The sequence below is a fragment of the Oncorhynchus mykiss genome, chromosome 32, assembly GCF_013265735.2.
Source record: "Oncorhynchus mykiss isolate Arlee chromosome 32, USDA_OmykA_1.1, whole genome shotgun sequence".
Lineage (NCBI taxonomy): Eukaryota > Metazoa > Chordata > Actinopteri > Salmoniformes > Salmonidae > Oncorhynchus > Oncorhynchus mykiss.
The window spans coordinates 6393930-6415842 of NC_050572.1; the positions used below are offsets into that span (position 1 = coordinate 6393930).

Below are 21913 nucleotides of genomic sequence, written 5' to 3' on the forward strand. Positions count from 1 at the left end.
GGTTTAAGGGGTGGGGTTTAAGAGGCGGGGTTTAAGAGGTGGGGTTTAAGAGGTGGGGTTTAAGAGGTGGGGTGTAAGAGGAGGAGTTTAAGGGGTGGGGTTTAAGGGGTGGGGTTTAAGGGGTGGAGTTTAAGGGGTGGGGTTTAAGGGGTGGGGTTTAAGAGGAGGGGTGTAAGAGGAGGAGTTTAAGGGGTGGGGTTTAAGAGGTGGGGTGTAAGATTAGGAGTTTAAGGGGTGGGGTTTGAGAGGTGGGGTGTAAGAGGAGGAGTTTAAGGGGTGGTTCAGAAAGACACTCATGGGGGGGGGGGTGGGTGTGCCCTCTGTCTGTTGACTAGGACCTAAAAGACACCCACCATGAGCGTCCACAACATTTTCCTAAGAAGAGGCAAACAAAATGCACACCAAACTTAAAGATAGGAAGCAAACCATAAAGCAGGAGCAAATTTAAAACAGGGATATCAGATAAAAATGTTGTTTGTTTAGCATATCAAATAAGGAGAGAGAGAAAACTAAAGGAGTTAACCCTCCACATCTATCAAGACAACTGGAGCACTGGGCCAGCAGCTCTTATTAAATATCACCAGGGACAGCAAAGGTGAAACGCCTTTCATCTAACGAGATGAACAAGCCAGCACAGATGTAACACGTACTGACTAACGAGGTGAGAGCCAGTCTGCGCTCCCTACGCGCTAACATACTAATATCCATCCTCCAAATATAAATGGAAAAACCAAAGTAACGATCAGAGTAGCTGCAAAGCGTTTGAGATGTGAGCACGTGTGTAGAGTCAGTATAAATGTGTGTGCTTGTTATGTGTGTGTTGGAGTGTCAGTGTGCGTGAGTGTGTAGAGTCAGTATAAATGTGTGTGCTTGTTATGTGTGTTGGAGTGTCAGTGTGCGTGAGTGTGTAGAGTCCTGTGAATGTGCATTAAAAATATAAATAAATACAAGGGTGAAATCTGATCGTCCGTATAGCCATTCTGCCAACTATTGGTCCGTCGTATTGCTTGGGGATAGATGCCTGTTGGTGTCAGACTTGACGCACCGGTACCGCTTGCTGTGCGGAAGCAGAGACAACAGTCTATGGCTCGGGTGACTGGACTCTTGAACAATTTTTAGGGCCTTCCTTGCCACACCGCCTGATATAGACGTCCAGGATTACAGGGAGCTTGGGGGTGGGGTACTGGGCTGTCCGCACCACCCTCTGTAGCGCTTTGCAATGGAGGACGGTGGTGTTGCCATACCAAGCAGTGACGCATGTAGTCAAAGACGCTCTCGATGGTTCAGCTGCCAAACCTTTTCAACTTCCTGCGGGGGAAGAACCGTTGTGCGTATGTGAGTGGACTGAGTTAGGGTTGAAGGACAACCATACCCTCTCTCCCCCATTTCACCCTCCTCATCTTCCTCCCTTTAATGTCACTCTCTCCTTTCTCAGCTTCCTTATTTCCTTGTCACTCATCTTCTTCCCCTTTCATTACACTTTCATCTCATCCTCACTTTGTGTCTCTTCCTCGGACACGAGAGAGAGGAGATGGCGGACAGAGGAGGCAGGACAGAGAGACAGAATTGAAAGGATAGAGAAAGGGAGATGGCGGACAGAGGAGGCAGGACAGAGAGACATAATTGAAAGGATAGAGAAAGGGAGATGGCAGACAGAGATGGCGGACAGAGAGACAGAATTGAAAGGATAGAGAAAGGGAGATGGCAGACAGAGATGGAGGACAGAGAGACAGAATTGAAAGGATAGAGAAAGGGAGATGGCAGACAGAGATGGCGGACAGAGAGACAGAATTGAAAGGATAGAGAAAGGGAGATGGCAGACAGAGATGGCGGACAGAGAGACAGAATTGAAAGGATAGAGAAAGGGAGATGGCAGACAGAGACAGAATTGAAAGGATAGAGAAAGGGAGATGGCAGATGAAAGAGAACATCAAGAGGAGAGAGAGAGTGAGGAGGCGACAGGGGTTGGAGAAGGTAAGTGGATGGAGAACGAACAGAAAACGGTGAGGTGGGAGCAGTGGAGTAGGTCGATAGAGAAAAGAGAGGTATTGGTCATGAAAAGTTAACATGTAACAGTATCACACATTTTTTTTATTTTTAGAAGTTTTATAGAATACATCAAATAGGTTGTTGACACATTCTTGTTTTACTATGACGGCCTACCGCAGACAAACCCTCCCCTAACCTGGACAACGCCGCCCTATGGCACTCCCGATCACGGCTGGTTGTGATACAGCCCGTGGTCGAACCAGGGTCTGTAGTGACGCCTCTAGCACTGAGATGCAGTGCCTTAGACCGTTGCACCATCTCTCCCTCCAGAAGACACACCCCCTGGGCCTTAATCTCTCTGAGACAGACCTTATATGTATAAGCCACGCCCCCTGGGCTTTCATCTCTCTGAGACAGACTGTCTATGTCAAAGCCACGCCCCCTGTGTCCTTAATCTCTCTGAGACAGACCGTCTGTCAAAGCCACGCCCCCTGGGCCTTCATCTCTCTGAGACAGACCGTTTATATACAAGCCACCCACCCCTGTCCCTGTCTCTAGCTGTACCACATGCCCCTATCTCTGTGCATCTTCTATCTGTTCCATTGTGTAGAGAGTCAGAGACTAAATCAATAATGGCCTGTGGCTCTCACTGCACTGCTAGACAGACCTTAGGAGAGAGGGAAGGGAGGGGGAGATGGGAGTGGGAGAGGAGGAGGCTGCTGACTATAGCAGAACAGAGGAGTGATGGGATAGAGAGAGAGAGAGAGAGAGAGAGAGAGCGAGAGGTTACCTGTTCATTTTTATTGTTTATTTCACTTTTGTTTATTATCTATTTCACTTGCTTTGGCAATGTTAACATGTTTCCCATACCAATAAAGATCCTTAAATTGAATATAATTGAGAGAGAGAGAGAGAGAGTTCATGGAGCCACTGTGAATCAGCAGATTGACACAGCTCTCGGGTGTGGCTCCACTCACACCACAACGACACTGGACTGCAGTAATGTAGAGCCACAATGGCATCCAGTGAAAGCTGCAGTGGCACACAGACTGTATTGCGCTCACACGTTAGAGATGGAAAATGAGCTCATATGATTGACGCACAATGAAACCCAATTGACTCTCCCCCCTTCTTTCTGTAGCGTGCTCTTGTTCACTCTCATCAATGATTTAAAAGGAGAAATAAGACAAACTCCCTTTAGCGCATGCCTACACCAATCCCATGCTTTTATATCCATCCGTTGCAGTAGGCAAGCCATGTCTCTCTCGTCAGGGCCAGGTGATGCTTTTGAAATCATTAAGGCATATAGAGAGTGTATAGAATCAGAACAAAACCTACGTTTCTCTCTCCCTAGGACCAGGGGACAACGTCGCTGCGGTGTTTGGCCTCATGTAAACAAGCTGAATGAATCTGTCCAGTCCACCCTCTGTGTCCGTCTCTGTCTCTCTATTGTCAGGACCAGGGGACAACGCCCCAGCAGTACATGGTCAGGACGTGACTGATCTCTCTCTCTCTCTCTCACTCAACCCCCCCCCCCCCTCCTCCTCCAGGAACAGGGGACAACGTCACAGTAGTGTATGATCTGGATGTGACTGACGTGTCACAGCGGGAGGAGATTGTCATTATCCACGCCCTCAGATACTGGACAGCGTCGCCAAGGATACAATGGTATCTCTCTTTTAGACCATCTATTGTTATCATTTGTGTCAATCTTCAGTCCTGTTTTTTATGTTTCTGGTCACATTTTATGTAAAGTGGGTTGAGATGACTAAATGTAAACCTCTACCCTTACCTCTACCCTTACCTCTACCCTTACCTCTACCTCTCTCTACTTCTACCGCTCTACCCTTACCTCTACTCTTACCTCTACCCTTACCTCTACTCTTACCTCTACCCTTACCTCTACCCTTACCTCTACCTCTACACCTCTTCCTCTTCCTCTACCCCCACCTTTTCCTCTACACCGCTCTACCTCTACATCGCTCTACCTCTCTACCCTTACCTCTACCTCTCTACCCTTACCTCTACCTCTCTACCCTTACCTCAACAAGGAAGAAGCCACTGCTCCAAAACCGCCATAAAAAAGCCAGACTAAGGTTTGCAACTGCACAAGGGGACAAAGATCGTACTTTTTGGAGATATGACCTTTGGTCTAATGAAACAAAAATAGAACTGTTTGGCCATAATGACCATCGTTATGTTTAGAGGAAAAAGGGGGAGGCATGCAAGCTGAAGAACACCATCCCAACCGTGAAACCCGGGGGTGGCAGCATCATGTTGTATAGAACTGAAAACTGCTGTTCACAAATGCTCTCCAACCAACCTCACTGAGCTCGAGCTGTTTTGGAAGGAGGAATAGGAAAACATTTCAGTCTCTCGATGTGCAAAACTGATAGAGACATACCCCAAGCGACTTACAGCTGTAATCGCAGCAAAAGGTGGCGCTACAAAGTATTAACTTAAGGGGGCTGAATAATTTTGCACGCCCAAGTTTTCAGTTTTTGATTTGTTAAAAAAGTTTGAAATATCCAATAAATGTCGTTCCACTTCATGATTGTGTCCCACTTGTTGTTGATTCTTCACAAAAAAATACAGTTTTATATCTTTATGTTTGAAGCCTGAAATGTGGCAAAAGGTCGCAAAGTTCAAGGGGGCCGAATACTTTCGCAAGGCACTGTATTGTCTGTGAGTGCCACAGAACTGATGTTACAGGCGAAACCCAGATAAAAATCCAACCAGGAAGTGCCCCATTTTTTGAAAGCCCTGCATGCCAATGACTCCTTATATGGCTGTGGAGGAGCTAGGAGTCAGCTTATGTTTTCCACGTTTTACCCAAGGTGTCTGCAGCATTGTGACGTATTTGTAGGCATATCATTGGAAGATTGACCATCAGAGACTACATCTACCAGGTGGTCGCTTGGTGTCCTCCGTCGCAATTATTGCGTAATCTCCAGCTGCAGTATTTTTCCGTTTGCCTTTGATGAGAAACCGACTGCCAGGAATGATTTTTCATCGAATAGAATTGTGAAAAACACCTTGAGGATTGATTCTAAACAACGTTTGCCATGTTTCTGTCAATATTTTGGAGCTAATTTGGAAAAAAGTTCGGCGTTGACTGCATTTTCGTTTTTTTTCTTAGCCAAACGTGATGAACAAAACGGAGCTATTTCTCTTACACAAATAATCTTTTTGGAAAAAATTAACAGTTGCTATCTAACTGAGTCTCTCGTCATTGAAAACACCCGAAGTTCTTCAAAGGTAAATTATTTTATTTGAATGCTTTTCTTGTTTTTGTGAAAATGTTGCCTGCTGAATGCTAGGCTTAATGCTATGCTAGGCTATCAATACTCTTACACAAATGCTTGTGTAGCTTTGGTTAAAGCATATTTTGAAAATCTGAGATGACAGTGTTGTTAACAAAAGGCTAAGCTTGTGTTTGAATATATTTATTTCATTTCATTTGCGATTTTCATGAATAGGAAACGTTGCGTTATGGTAATGAGCTTGAGGCTATGATTACGCTCCCGGATACGGGATTGCTCGACGCTAGAGGTTAACTGACTTGCCTAGTTAAATGAAGGTAAATATATAAATATATATATATTTTGAGAGTTGCTTCCAATAAAGATGTTGGTTGTTTCAGAATCAGCTGGATGAGTCCAGGCCGCCGAATCAGCTGGAGGAGTCCAGGCCGCAGAATCAGCTGGAGGAGTCCAGGCCGCCGAATCAGCTGGAGGAGTCCAGGCCGCCGAATCAGCTGGAGGAGTCCAGGCCGCCGAATCAGCTGGAGGAGTCCAGGCCGCCGAATCAGCTGGAGGAGTCCAGGCTGTTGCTGCTCAGGATAGTTACTATTACAGTCAGTTCTACAGCTTAATCATTCAACTTTATTTCCATGGTTCTGAATACATTATCATAACAACAGCCAGGGATCTGCATAGTTGTGTTTATTCAAGTGTGTGTGTGTGTGTGTGTGCGCTGTCTACACGTGTTCATTGTTGAGGAAATAACATAGTAGACTTATCTCAGGTAGGTAGGATTACACACACACACACACACACGTTGAGTTTACGTCCACATGTGTATGTGACTGAGGAGAAGTGTTTTGCTCTGCGCTGGGCAGAATAGGATGTATTCCTTTATGTCTCTGAGTGCTGGTTTATTGATGCTACGTGACTGTTTTAGAGAAGCAGGGTTGAATGAGTTCACAAAGCTGTTAGCTCAAGTTCTCTGTGTCCCTCCCTTCCACTCTCTTTCCACACTGTAAACACTCCCCCCCCCCCCCTCTCTACATCTCCCCCTCGCTCTCTCAATTTTTCAATTCAATTTCAGGGGCTTGTGGCAACAGGTCACAAATCTTGCTGCTGTGATGGCACACTGTGGTACTTCACCCAGTAGATGTGGGAGTTCATCAAAATTGGGTTTGTTTTCAAATTCTTTTGCTGGTCTGTGTAATCTGAGGTAAATATGTGTCTCTAATATGGTCAAACACTTGGCAGGAGGTTAGGAAGTGCAGCTCAGTTTCCACCTCATTTTGTGGGCAGTGTTGCACATAGCCTATTTTCTACCGCGAGCCAGGTCTCTCTCTCCGTTCCTACTCTCTCCTTTCCCCCCCCGTCTCTCTCTCTCCTTTCCCCCTCGTCTCTCTCTCCATTCCCCCCTCTCCCTCTGTCAATATCTCTCTTCATCTTCTCTCCCCGTTTCCCTCTCTCTCCGTTTCCCCCTCTCTCCTTCTCCCCCACTCGCTGTCTCCATCTCCTCCCTCTCATTCAGCATCTTCCCGTCCCACTCTCTCTCCATCTCCCGCCTCTCTCTCTCTCTATTCCCATCTCCCCTTTCTATTTCTCTCTCTATATCGCTCCATTTCTCTCTCTCCATCTCTCCCTCTCTCTCCACCTGACATCTCTCTCTTTCAATGTCTCCCCCTCTCTCTTTCTCCATATCCTCCCTCTCCTTCAGCATCTTCCCATCCCACTTTCTCTTCATCTACCCCCCTCTCTCTTTCTATCACTTAATCTCACCCCCTCTCTCTAGCTCTCTCTGCACCCCCCCTCTCCATTTCTCCATCTCCCCCTTTCTCTCTCCATTCCCCCCCCTCTCTCTCTCTTCCCCACTTGCTCTCTCTTTCCATCTCCTTCCCCCTCTCTCCATCTCACCTCTCTCTCTCTCTCCCCATCCCCCCCCCCCTCTCTCTCTCTCTTCCCCACTTGCTCTCTCTTTCCATCTCCTTCCCCCTCTCTCCATCTCACCTTCCCGGGTATCCTGGAAGGACATTGACCTCATCCCGTCAGTTGAGGATGCTTGGTCATTCTTTAAAAGTAACTTCCTCACCATTTTAGATAAGCATGCTCCGTTCAAAAAATGCAGAACTAAGAACAGATATAGCCAGACCTCCAGACCTGACTGCCCTCGACCAGCACAAAAACATCCTGTGGCGGACTGCAATAGCATCGAATAGTCCCCGCGATATGCAACTGTTCAGGGAAGTCAGGAACCAATACACGCAGTCAGTCAGGAAAGCTTAGGCCAGCTTCTTCAGGCAGAAATTTGCATCCTGTAGCTCCAACTCCAAAAAGTTCTGGGACACTGTGAAGTCCATGGAGAATATGAGCACCTCCTCCCAGCTGCCCACTGCACTGAGGCTAGGTAACATGGTCACCACCGATAAATCCATGATTATCGAAAACTTCAAGCATTTCTCAATGGCTGGCCATGCCTTCCGCCTGGCTACTCCAACCTCGGCCAACAGCCCCCCCCCCCCCCCCCCCCCCCCCCAGCAGCTACTCGCCCAAGCCTTTCCAGGTTCTCCTTTACCCAAATCCAGATAGCAGATGTTCGGAAAGAGCTGCAAAACCTGGACCCGTACAAATCAGCTGGGCTTGACAATCGGGACCCTCTATTTCTGAAACTATCCGCCGCCATTGTTGCAACCCCTATTACCAGCCTGTTCAACCTCTCTTTCATATCATCTGAGATCCCCAAGGATTGGAAAGCTGCCACAGTCATCCCCCTCTTCAAAGGGGGAGACACCCTGGACCCAAACTGTTACAGACCTATATCCATCCTGCCCTGCCTATCTAAGGTCTTCGAAAGCCAAGTCAACAAACAGGTCACTGACCATCTCGAATCCCATCGTACCTTCTCCGCTGTGCAATCTGGTTTCCGAGCCGGTCACGGGTGCACCTCAGCCACGCTCAAGGTACTAAACGATATCATAACCGCCATCGATAAAAGACAGTACTGTGCAGCCGTCTTCATCGACCTTGCCAAGGCTTTCGACTCTGTCAATCACCATATTCTTATCGGCAGACTCAGTAGCCTCGGTTTTTCTGATGACTGCCTTGCCTGGTTCAACAACTACTTTATAGACAGAGTTCAGTGTGTCAAATCGGAGGGCATGCTGTCCGGTCCTCTGGCAGTCTCTATGGAGGTGCCCCAGGGTTCAATTCTCGGGCCGACTCTTTTCTCTGTATATATCAATGATGTTGCTCTTGCTGCGGGCGATTCCCTGATCCACCTCTACACAGACGACACCATTCTATATACTTCCTGCCCGTCCTCTGTGCTATCTAACCTCCAAACGAGCTTCAATGCCATACAACACTCCTTCCGTGGCCTCCAACTGCTCTTAAACGCTAGTAAAACCAAATGCATGCTTTTCAACCGTTCGCTGCCTGCACCCGCACCCGCACGCCTGACTAGCATCACCACCCTGGATGGTTCCGACCTTGAATATGTGGACATCTATAAGTACCTAGGTGTCTGGCTTGACTGTAAACTCTCCTTCCAGACTCATATCAAACATCTCCAATCGAAAATCAAATCTAGAGTCGGCTTTCTATTCCGCAACAAAGCCTCCTTCACTCACGCCGCCAAACTTACCCTAGTAAAACTGACTATCCTACCGATCCTCGACTTCGGCGATGTCATCTCCAAAATTGCTTCCAACACACTACTCAGCAAACTGGATGCAGTTTTTCACAGTGCCATCCGTTTTGTCACCAAAGCACCTTATACCACCCACCACTGCGACCTGTATGCTCTAGTCGGCTGGCCCTCGCTACATATTCGTCGCCAGACCCACTGGCTCCAGGTCATCTACAAGTCCATGCTAGGTAAAGCTCCGCCTTATCTCAGTTCACTGGTCACGATGGCAACACCCACCCGTAGCACGCGCTCCAGCAGGTGTATCTCACTGATCATCCCTAAAGCCAACACCTCATTTGGCCGCCTTTCGTTCCAGTTCTCTGCTGCCTGTGACTGGAACGAATTGCATAAATCGCTGAAGTTGGAGACTTTTATCTCCCTCACCAACTTCAAACATCTGCTATCTGAGCAGCTAACCGATCGCTGCAGCTGTACATAGTCTATCGGTAAATAGCCCACCCATTTTTACCTACCTCATCCCCATACTGTTTTTATTTATTTACTTTTCTGCTCTTTTGCACACCAATATCTCTACCTGTACATGACCATCTGATCATTTATCACTCCAGTGTTAATCTGCAAAATTGTAATTATTCGTCAACCTCCTCATGCCTTTTGCACACAATGTATATAGACTCTCCTTTTTTTCTACTGTGTTATTGACTTGCTAATTGTTTACTCCATGTGTAACTGTGTTGTCTGTTCACACTGCTATGCTTTATCTTGGCCAGGTCGCAGTTGCAAATGAGAACTTGTTCTCAACTAGCCTACCTGGTTAAATAAAGGTGAAAAAAAAAAAAAAAAAAAAATATATATATATATATATATATATATATATATATATATATATAGATCACCATTTCCTCTCTCTCTCTCCATCTCCTCATTTGCTCTCTGTCCATCTCTCCCTTTCTCTCTCTAAATCTCCCCCACTCTTTCTCATTTCCCCCTTTCTCTCTCTCTCATCCTTTCCCCCTCTCATTATCTCTCTCATCCTTTCCCTCTCATCCATTCCCTCTCTCATTATCTCTCATCCATTCCCCTCTCTCATTATCTCTCTCATCCTTTCCCCCTCTCATCCTTTCCCTCTCTCATTATCTCTCATCCTTTCCCTCTCTCATTATCTCTCATCCTTTCCCTCTCTCATTATCTCTCTCATCCATTCCCTCTCTCATCCATTCCCCTCTCTCATCCTTTCCCCCTCTCCTCGTCTCACATTCTCTCTCACATGCATACCAGACACTGCCGTCCTCAATAGGGGCTATTTATATAGTCTTCTCTCAACACTCAGCCTATGATGGAAACAGACCACATGAAAACAGAGTGGAGCTCTTTAAACCCAGAACTCTCCAACCTTGTCCTAGTGTGTCAAGTCTGTGTCCTTCTGATTTATTAACAAATATGCTGCTTCTTCTCTCTCTCTCTAACTCTCTCTCTTTTCAATTTAATTTAAAGGGCTTTATTGTCAAGGAAAACATATGTTTACATTGCCAAAGCAAGTGAAATGGTTCAAACCTGTTATGGCTGCAATCCCGATACCGGGATTGATATGACAACTACCAGTGAAAATAGAGGGCGCCAAATTCAAACCACAGAAATCTCATAATTACAATTCCTAAAACATACATGTGTCTTGTATCATTTTAAAGCTTTTCTCGTTGTTAATCCCACCAAAGTGTCCGATTTCAAATAGGCTTTTCAGCGAAAGCACTACAAACGATTATGTTAGGTCTCCACCAAACCACAATAAGCACAGCCATTTCCCAGCTAAATATAGCATTCACAAAAAGCTGAAATAATGATGAAATTAATCACTAACCTTGAAATATCTTCATCAGATGACACTCATAGGACTTCATGTTACACAATACATGCATGTTTTGTTTGATAAAGTTCATATTTATATATAAACAGTTTTTATTTACATTGGTGCATTAGATTCACTAGTTTCAAAAACATCCAGTGATTTTGCATAGCCACATCGTTTCAACAGAAATACTCATCATAAATGTAGATGATAATAAAAGTTATACACATGGAATTATAGATATACCTCTCCTTAAAACCGCTGTGTCAGATTTTTAAAAAAAACTTTACGGAAAAAAGAAACGCATGCAGTAATCTGAGACGTCGCTCAGAAGTAAAAACAACACAGCCGCAAAGATGGCGTCAACATAAACAAGAAATTACATGATAAATATTCCCTTATCTTTGATCTACATCAGAAAGCACTCCAGGCATCCCAGGTCCACAATAAATGTTTGTTTTGTTCGAAAATGTCCGTTATTTATGTCCAAATACCTTCTTTTGTTAGAGCGTTTGGTATACAAACGCTAATTCAGGTCAGCGTTATGTCGGACAAAAACTTTTAAAAAGTTGTATTACCGGTCGAGGAAACATTTCAAACTAAGTAGAGAATCAATCATTAGGATATTTTTAACATATAGCTTCAATAAAGTTCCAACCGGAGTATTCCTTCTTGTCTTCGTGAGCAATGGAACGCAAGTGACTACCATGAGGAAAAAGTGGGATCACAAAATGGCTGCTTGATGGACAGCTGATATATTCTGCTCTCATTCACTCTCACAACAACATAAAAGCCTCATTATAATTTATATTGATGGTTGACATCTAGTGGAAACCCTAGGCAGTGCAACATCGTTCATATCTCAAGGGGATTTCTTTGGGGACTCTGGTGAATACGTACAAGCTCAGATTTCTGACTTCCTGTTTTGATTTCAACTCAGGATTTTGCCTGCCAATAGGAGTTCTGTTATATTCACAGACATCATTCAAACAGTTTTAGAAACTTCAGAGTGTTTTCTATCCAATACTAATATTAATATGCAAATATTAGCAACTATGACTGAGGAGCAGGCCGTTTGATATGGGCACCTTTCATCCAAGCTACTCAATACTGCCCCTGCAGCCATAAAAAGTTAATGTGTGAAAGTTACATATTTCAAAATAATATTTTTGAATGTTGTCGAGGAACCCCTGCGCTAGAAACGTTAATAACTGATAAAAATGAGGTGTCCTACGAAATATAAGATTCTGCCCGTATGATCTCATGTATTTTAGGCGATAGCCTAAACAACAGCTATATATTTTGTTTAATGAAAGGCATCATACAGGCAAAAGGCTACAGCTCGCTTCACAAGCTCGCCCAAATGCAGGGAAACTCAAACATATTTTGACGTATTGTACAAACTGCATTTGTTGAGTGTGTGTGGGGGGGGGGGGGGGGTCTGTACACCGTGTAGCACCTTCGCTAATGCGTTTTGCTTGCAGCCATAAGAAGTTAAACAAAAAGTGAAATAAACAATAAAAAGGGAACAGTAAATATTACACTCACACAAGTTCCAAAATATCTGTCACGCCCTGGCCTTAGTTATCTTTGTTTTCTTTATTATTTTGGTTAGGTCAGGGTGTGACATGGGGGATGTATGTGTTTTTTGTCTGGTCTAGGGTTTTTTGAATCTTTATGGGGCTGTTTCCTTTCTAGGTATTTTGTAGGTCTATGGTTGCCTAGATTGGTTCTCAATTAGAGGCAGCTGTCTATCGTTGTCTCTGATTGGGAACCATATTTAGGCAGCCATATTGTGTGGGTACTTTGTGGGTGATTGTCTTCTGTCTTTGCACCAGATAGGCCTGTTTCGGGTTTCACATTTGTTATTTTGTAGTGTTCTCGTGTATGGCCTTTATTAAAACATGTTGAACTCTAACCACGCTGCATTTTCGTCCTCCTCTCCTTCAACGGAAGAAAACCGTTACAATAACAGAGACATTTCATATACAGTGTTGTAACACAAACTGTGTGCAAATAGTTCAAGTAAAAGGGAAAACCTAAATAAATGTGTTTTTGTTCTTCACTGCCCTTTTCTTGTCTCGCTCTCTCAAACTAAAATAAACAATAAGAATGAACAGTAAACATTACACTCACAGAGTCTCTCTCTCAAACTAAAATAAACAATAAGAATGAACAGTAAACATTGCACTCACAGAGTCTCTCTCTCAAACTAAAATAAACCATAAGAATGAACAGTAAACATTACACTCACAGAGTCTCTCTCTCAAACTAAAATAAACAATAAGAATGAACAGTAAACATTACACTCACAGAGTCTCTCTCTCAAACTAAAATAAACAATAAGAATGAACAGTAAACATTACACTCACAGAGTCTCTCTCTCAAACTAAAATGAACCATAAGAATGAACAGTAAACATTACACTCACACAGTCTCTCTCTCCTTTTTACTTCTTTCCACTTTCCCCTCGCCCTTCCATTTTTTAAATTGTTTTATTCCTGATTGCTTACTGCTGTGTTGTCGCTTATCCCTGTCTAATGTGTCTGTCTCGCACCAAAAAGAGAGTGGCGAACTGTGTCCTCCCCATAAGGTGTCTGTGTTACACCCTGATCTGTTTCACCTGTCCTTGTGATTGTCTCCACTCCCTCCAAGGTGTGGCTTATTTTCCCCAGTGTATTTATCCCAGTGTTTCCTGTGTCTCTGTACCAGTGTATTTATCCCTGTGTTTCCTGTCTATCTGTACCAGTGTATTTAATCCTGTGTTTCCTGTGTCTCTGTACCAGTGTATTTATCCCTGTGTTTCCTGTCTCTCTGTACCAGTGTATTTATCCCTGTGTTTCCTGTCTCTCTGTACCAGTGTATTTAATCCTGTGTTTCCTGTGTCTCTGTACCAGTGTATTTATCCCTGTGTTTCCTGTCTCTCTGTACCAGTGTATTTATCCCTGTGTTTCCTGTCTATCTGTGCCAGTGTATTTAATCCTGTGTTTCCTGTGTCTCTGTACCAGTGTATTTATCCCTGTTTCCTGTCTCTCTGTACCAGTGTATTTATCCCTGTGTTTCCTGTCTCTCTGTACCAGTGTATTTATCCCTATGTTTCCTGTCTCTCTGTACCAGTGTATTTATCCCTGTGTTTCCTTTCTCTCTGTACCAGTGTATTTATCCCTGTGTTTCCTGTCTCTCTGTACCAGTGTATTTATCCCTGTGTTTCCTGTCTCTCTGTACCAGTGTATTTATCCCTATGTTTCCTGTCTCTCTGTACCAGTGTATTTATCCCTGTGTTTCCTGTCTCTCTGTACCAGTGTATTTATCCCTGTGTTTCCTGTCTCTCTGTACCAGTGTATTTATCCCTATGTTCCCTGTCTCTCTGTACCAGTGTATTTATCCCTGTGTTTCCAGTCTCTCTGTGCCAGTGTATTTATCCCTATGTTTCCTGTCTCTCTGTACCAGTGTATTTATCCCTGTGTTTTCTGTCTCTCTGTGCCAGTTCATCTTGTATGTTTGGTCAAGTCAACCAGCGTGTTTTTCCCATACAGCTTTTGCTATTCTCCTTTTTCTAGTCCTCCTGGTTTTGACCCTTGCCTGACCTTTCTGCCTGCGTTGACCACGGGCCGGTCTGCCGTTCTGTACCTCCTGGAATCTGATCTGGTTTGGACCTTTTTTACCTGTTCATGACCATTCTCTTGCCTACTCCTTTTGGATGAATAAACATTGTAAGACTCCAACTATCTGCCTCCTGTCTCTATATCTGTGTATCACCTTGTGCCTTGATAGTCTGTAGCTCTGTAGCTCCACCCTGCTGTTTTTCCCCACCAGTTACAGAGTCCAGTGGGGGAGGAGCCATGGCTGGGAATAACAAAAGAAAAGGCTATGTGTAAAGGACAGACGCTGGGAGACGAGAAGCAAGTACAGGGAGTGAATATTTGATTTAAAAGAAAAAAAAATGGACAGCGTCTGGACTGGGGGAACAAAACGATGTAACGACATTAATCCTGACCTGGGGAACAAACTGAGGAACAGACAGATATAGAGAGGGGCAATCAACAAAGTGAAGGAGTTCAGGTGAGTCCAATGACCGCTGATGTGCATAATGATGGTGACAGGTGTGCCCTCGAGCGCCAGAGAGGGAGAGCTGGAGCAGGCGTGACACCATGGAAGGCAATGGAAGACAATGGAAAACAATAGAAGGCTTTGGAAGGTAATGGAAGGCAATGGAAGGCAATGGAAGGCAATGGAAGGCAATGGAAGGTAATGGAAGGCAATGGAAGGTAATGGAAGGCAATGGAAGGCATTGGAAGGCAATGGAAGGCAATAGAAGGCAATTGAAGGCAATGGAAGACAGTAGAAGGTAATGGAAGGCAATGGAAAGCTATTGAAGGCAATGGAAGACAATAGAAGGCTATGGAAGGCATTGGAAGGCAATGGAAGACAATAGAAGGCTATGGAAGGCATTGGAAGGCAATGGAAGACAGTAGAAGGTAATGGAAGGCAATGGAAAGCTATGGAAGGCAATGGAAAGCTATGGAAGGCAATGGAAGGCAATGGAAGACAATGGAAGACAAAAGGCAATGGAAGACAATGGAAGTGTCCTGACAGATATGCAAATGTGCCGACAGCGGGCAGAGCTGAGCACCTCCCGTTTGCAGAGGTTAACTGTTTCAGTGCCAGACATCTACGCACTATAACCTTAGACCAGCAGATGGTGGAGGCGCTGACGTCATTCACGCATTCCTATGGGAAAATCCTCTCAATGCCGGAAGTATGTGAATTTGAATCGAGCCAAATTGCTGAATTTGGGCTGAATGGAACCACAAAATAGCTAAGGATCATGGTGAAAGTGTCAGTAGCTTGCAAAGGATCATGGTCTGTAGTTTTCTCTGTCAGCACGTGGTCCTATGTGAAGACATATGAGGTAGTCAGAATGATCACTATTTAATTAAAAATATACATTTGTAGCTAACTTTAAAATAATTCACTTTGGAGGTCAGAATAAAAAATAAAAAAGTGGAGCCCAAAAAAGAACAAAAATGTAAAAACAATAATAATTTCCCTTTCTGGCTATCATAATTTATATAGGCTTTCTAGGGCCGACCAGGGCTTTTGGCACAGCTGGGTTGCTATGCAGTAGCCAACCAGCAGAGCTCGTGACTTCACCCTCCAGACCGGACACTGGGGGCCTGATTATAAAGTTGGGCTAGAGAGGTTTCTGTGTGTGTTCAGTGTGTGGCTCCACCTCTTGTCTCCAGGGTTACGTAACCCCAACGGACCATTAGATATTTAATGGAGAACTATGTAGACATGCTGCAGCAGCACACACACACACACACACACACACACACACACACACACACACACTCATCATGTCATTAAATTGTGTGTCATCATTGCATCAATAATTGACATGCTACATCTCAAGTTCAGCCCGTTTCTGAGTAGAAAGGGACTTTCTGTGTAGGACTGCAGTACCATATCATATTGGTTCTGTCAGATATATATACTTTATGTACTGGTTCTGTTAGATATATATCCTTTATGTACTGGTTCTGTTAGACATCTGTCCGTTATGTACTGGTTCTGTTAGACATCTGTCTGTTATGTACTGGTTCTGTTAGATATATATCCTTTATGTACTGGTTCTGTTAGACATCTGTCCGTTATGTACTGGTTCTGTTAGACATCTGTCTGTTATGTACTGGTTCTGTTAGATATATATCCTTTATGTACTGGTTCTGTTAGATATATATCCGTTATGTACTGGTTCTGTTAGACATCTGTCCTTTATGTACTGGTTCTGTTAGATATATATCCTTTATGTACTGGTTCTGTTAGATATATATCCTTTATGTACTGGTTCTGTTAGATATATATCCTTTATGTACTGGTTCTGTTAGATATATATCCTTTATGTACTGGTTCTGTTAGATATATATCCTTTATGTACTGGTTCTGTTAGACATCTGTCCGTTATGTACTGGTTCTGTTAGATATATATCCTTTATGTACTGGTTCTGTTAAACATCTGTCCGTTATGTACTGGTTCTGTTAGATATATATCCTTTATGTACTGGTTCTGTTAGACATCTGTCCTTTATGTACTGGTTCTGTTAGACATCTGTCTGTTATGTACTGGTTCTGTTAAACATCTGTCCGTTATGTACTGGTTCTGTTAAACATCTGTCCGTTATGTACTGGTTCTGTTAGATATATATCCTTTATGTACTGGTTCTGTTAGACATCTGTCCATTATGTACTGGTTCTGTTAGACATCTGTCCGTTATGTACTGGTTCTGTTAGATATATATCCTTTATGTACTGGTTCTGTTAAACATCTGTCTGTTATGTACTGGTTCTGTTAGACATCTGTCTGTTATGTACTGGTTAGGTTAAACATCTGTCTGTTATGTACTGGTTCTGTTAGATATATATCCTTTATGTACTGGTTCTGCTAGACATCTGTCCGTTATGTACTGGTTCTGTTAGACATCTGTCCGTTATGTACTGGTTCTGTTAGATATATATCCTTTATGTACTGGTTCTGTTAAACATCTGTCCGTTATGTACTGGTTCTGTTAGATATATATCCTTTATGTACTGGTTCTGTTAGATATATATCCTTTATGTACTGGTTCTGTTAGATATATATCCTTTATGTACTGGTTCTGTTAGATATATATCCTTTATGTACTGGTTCTGTCAGATATATATCCTTTATGTACTGGTTCTGTCAGATATATATCCTTTATGTACTGGTTCTGTTAGATATATATCCTTTATGTACTGGTTCTGTTAGATATATATCCTTTATGTACTGGTTCTGTCAGATATATATCCTTTATGTACTGGTTCTGTCAAATATATATCCTTTATGTACTGGTTCTGTTAGACATCTGTCCGTTATGTACTGGTTCTGTTAGATATATATCCTTTATGTACTGGTTCTGTTAAAAATCTGTCCGTTATGTACTGGTTCTGTTAGATATATATCCTTTATGTACTGGTTCTGTCAGATATATATCCTTTATGTACTGGTTCTGTTAGACATATCCTTTATGTACTGGTTCTGTTAAACATCTTTCAGTTATGTACTGGTTCTGTTAGATATATATCCTTTATGTACTGGTTCTGTTAGACACCTGTCCGTTATGTACTGGTTCTGTTAGACATATCCTTTATGTACTGGTTCTGTTAGACACCTGTCCATTATGTACTGGTTCTGTTAGACATCTGTCCGTTATGTACTGGTTCTGTTAGACATATCCTTTATGTACTGGTTCTGTTAGACACCTGTCCGTTATGTACTGGTTCTGTTAGACATATGTCCGTTATCTACTGGTTCTGTTAGACATCTGTCCGTTATGTACTGGTTCTGTTAGATATATATCCTTTATGTACTGGTTCTGTTAGATATATATCCTTTATGTACTGGTTCTGTTAGACATCTGTCCGTTATGTACTGGTTCTGTTAGATATATATCCTTTATGTACTGGTTCTGTTAGACATCTGTCCGTTATGTACTGGTTCTGTTAGATATATATCCGTTATGTACTGGTTCTGTTAGACATCTGTCCGTTATGTACTGGTTCTGTTAGATATATATCCTTTATGTACTGGTTCTGTTAGATATATATCCTTTATGTACTGGTTCTGTTAGACATCTGTCCGTTATCTACTGGTTCTGTTAAACATCTGTCCGTTATCTACTGGTTCTGTTAGATATATATCCTTTATGTACTGGTTCTGTTAGATATATATCCTTTATGTACTGGTTCTGTTAGACATCTGTCCGTTATCTACTGGTTCTGTTAAACATCTGTCCGTTATGTACTGGTTCTGTTAGATATATATCCTTTATGTACTGGTTCTGTTAGATATATATCCTTTATGTACTGGTTCTGTTAGATATATATCCTTTATGTACTGGTTCTGTTAAACATCTGTCCGTTATGTACTGGTTCTGTTAGATATATATCCTTTATGTACTGGTTCTGTTAGATATATATCCTTTATGTACTGGTTCTGTCAGATATATATCCTTTATGTACTGGTTCTGTCAGATATATATCCTTTATGTACTGGTTCTGTTAGATATATATCCTTTATGTATTGGTTCTGTTAGATATATATCCTTTATGTACTGGTTCTGTCAGATATATATCCTTTATGTACTGGTTCTGTCAGATATATATCCTTTATGTACTGGTTCTGTTAGACATATCCTTTATGTACTGGTTCTGTTAAACATCTGTCCGTTATGTACTGGTTCTGTTAGATATATATCCTTTATGTACTGGTTCTGTCAGATATATATCCTTTATGTACTGGTTCTGTTAGACATATCCTTTATGTACTGGTTCTGTTAAACACCTGTCCGCTATGTACTGGTTCTGTTAGACATCTGTCCGTTATGTACTGGTTCTGTTAGACATATCCTTTATGTACTGGTTCTGTTAGACACCTGTCCGTTATGTACTGGTTCTGTTAGACATATGTCAGTTATCTACTGGTTCTGTTAGACATCTGTCCGTTATGTACTGGTTCTGTTAGATACATATCCTTTATGTACTGGTTCTGTTAGACATCTGTCCGTTATCTACTGGTTCTGTTAGACATCTGTCCGTTATGTACTGGTTCTGTTAGATACATATCCTTTATGTACTGGTTCTGTTAGACATCTGTCTGTTATGTACTGGTTCTGTTAAACATCTGTCCGTTATGTACTGGTTCTGTTAAACATCTGTCCGTTATGTACTGGTTCTGTTAGATATATATCCTTTATGTACTGGTTCTGTTAGACATCTGTCCGTTATGTACTGGTTCTGTTAGACATCTGTCCGTTATGTACTGGTTCTGTTAGATATATATCCTTTATGTACTGGTTCTGTTAAACATCTGTCTGTTATGTACTGGTTCTGTTAGACATCTGTCTGTTATGTACTGGTTCTGTTAAACATCTGTCCATTATGTACTGGTTCTGTTAGATATATATCCTTTATGTACTGGTTCTGCTAGACATCTGTCCGTTATGTACTGGTTCTGTTAGACATCTGTCCGTTATGTACTGGTTCTGTTAGATATATATCCTTTATGTACTGGTTCTGTTAAACATCTGTCCGTTATGTACTGGTTCTGTTAGATATATATCCTTTATGTACTGGTTCTGTTAGATATATATCCTTTATGTACTGGTTCTGTTAGATATATATCCTTTATGTACTGGTTCTGTTAGATATATATCCTTTATGTACTGGTTCTGTCAGATATATATCCTTTATGTACTGGTTCTGTCAGATATATATCCTTTATGTACTGGTTCTGTTAGATATATATCCTTTATGTACTGGTTCTGTTAGATATATATCCTTTATGTACTGGTTCTGTCAGATATATATCCTTTATGTACTGGTTCTGTCAGATATATATCCTTTATGTACTGGTTCTGTTAGACATCTGTCCGTTATGTACTGGTTCTGTTAGATATATATCCTTTATGTACTGGTTCTGTTAAAAATCTGTCCGTTATGTACTGGTTCTGTTAGATATATATCCTTTATGTACTGGTTCTGTCAGATATATATCCTTTATGTACTGGTTCTGTTAGACATATCCTTTATGTACTGGTTCTGTTAGACACCTGTCCGTTATGTACTGGTTCTGTTAGATATATATCCTTTATGTACTGGTTCTGTTAGACACCTGTCCGTTATGTACTGGTTCTGTTAGACATATCCTTTATGTACTGGTTCTGTTAGACACCTGTCCGTTATGTACTGGTTCTGTTAGACATCTGTCCGTTATGTACTGGTTCTGTTAGACATATCCTTTATGTACTGGTTCTGTTAGACACCTGTCCGTTATGTACTGGTTCTGTTAGACATATGTCCGTTATCGACTGGTTCTGTTAGACATCTGTCCGTTATGTACTGGTTCTGTTAGATATATATCCTTTATGTACTGGTTCTGTTAGATATATATCCTTTATGTACTGGTTCTGTTAGACATCTGTCCGTTATGTACTGGTTCTGTTAGATATATATCCTTTATGTACTGGTTCTGTTAGACATCTGTCCGTTATGTACTGGTTCTGTTAGATATATATCCGTTATGTACTGGTTCTGTTAGACATCTGTCCGTTATGTACTGGTTCTGTTAGATATATATCCTTTATGTACTGGTTCTGTTAGATATATATCCTTTATGTACTGGTTCTGTTAGACATCTGTCCGTTATCTACTGGTTCTGTTAAACATCTGTCCGTTATCTACTGGTTCTGTTAGATATATATCCTTTATGTACTGGTTCTGTTAGATATATATCCTTTATGTACTGGTTCTGTTAGACATCTGTCCGTTATCTACTGGTTCTGTTAAACATCTGTCCGTTATGTACTGGTTCTGTTAGATATATATCCTTTATGTACTGGTTCTGTTAGATATATATCCTTTATGTACTGGTTCTGTTAGATATATATCCTTTATGTACTGGTTCTGTTAGATATATATCCTTTATGTACTGGTTCTGTTAGACATCTGTCCGTTATGTACTGGTTCTGTTAGATATATATCCTTTATGTACTGGTTCTGTTAAACATCTGTCCGTTATGTACTGGTTCTGTTAGATATATATCCTTTATGTACTGGTTCTGTTAGACATCTGTCCTTTATGTACTGGTTCTGTTAGACATCTGTCTGTTATGTACTGGTTCTGTTAAACATCTGTCCGTTATGTACTGGTTCTGTTAAACATCTGTCCGTTATGTACTGGTTCTGTTAGATATATATCCTTTATGTACTGGTTCTGTTAGACATCTGTCCATTATGTACTGGTTCTGTTAGACATCTGTCCGTTATGTACTGGTTCTGTTAGATATATATCCTTTATGTACTGGTTCTGTTAAACATCTGTCTGTTATGTACTGGTTCTGTTAGACATCTGTCTGTTATGTACTGGTTAGGTTAAACATCTGTCTGTTATGTACTGGTTCTGTTAGATATATATCCTTTATGTACTGGTTCTGCTAGACATCTGTCCGTTATGTACTGGTTCTGTTAGACATCTGTCCGTTATGTACTGGTTCTGTTAGATATATATCCTTTATGTACTGGTTCTGTTAAACATCTGTCCGTTATGTACTGGTTCTGTTAGATATATATCCTTTATGTACTGGTTCTGTTAGATATATCCTTTATGTACTG

The 21913-nt window shown here is 42.0% G+C and overlaps 1 long non-coding RNA gene across 1 annotated transcript; it reads left to right on the top strand.

The window, feature by feature from the left end:
• The first annotated feature begins 385 nt into the window (after positions 1–385).
• Positions 386–4150, top strand: LOC118946494. The gene is made up of 3 exons (XR_005041352.1): positions 386–661; positions 3540–3657; positions 4041–4150. It is a non-coding gene; the product is annotated as an uncharacterized LOC118946494 (long non-coding RNA).
• The last annotated feature ends 17763 nt before the right edge of the window (positions 4151–21913 follow it).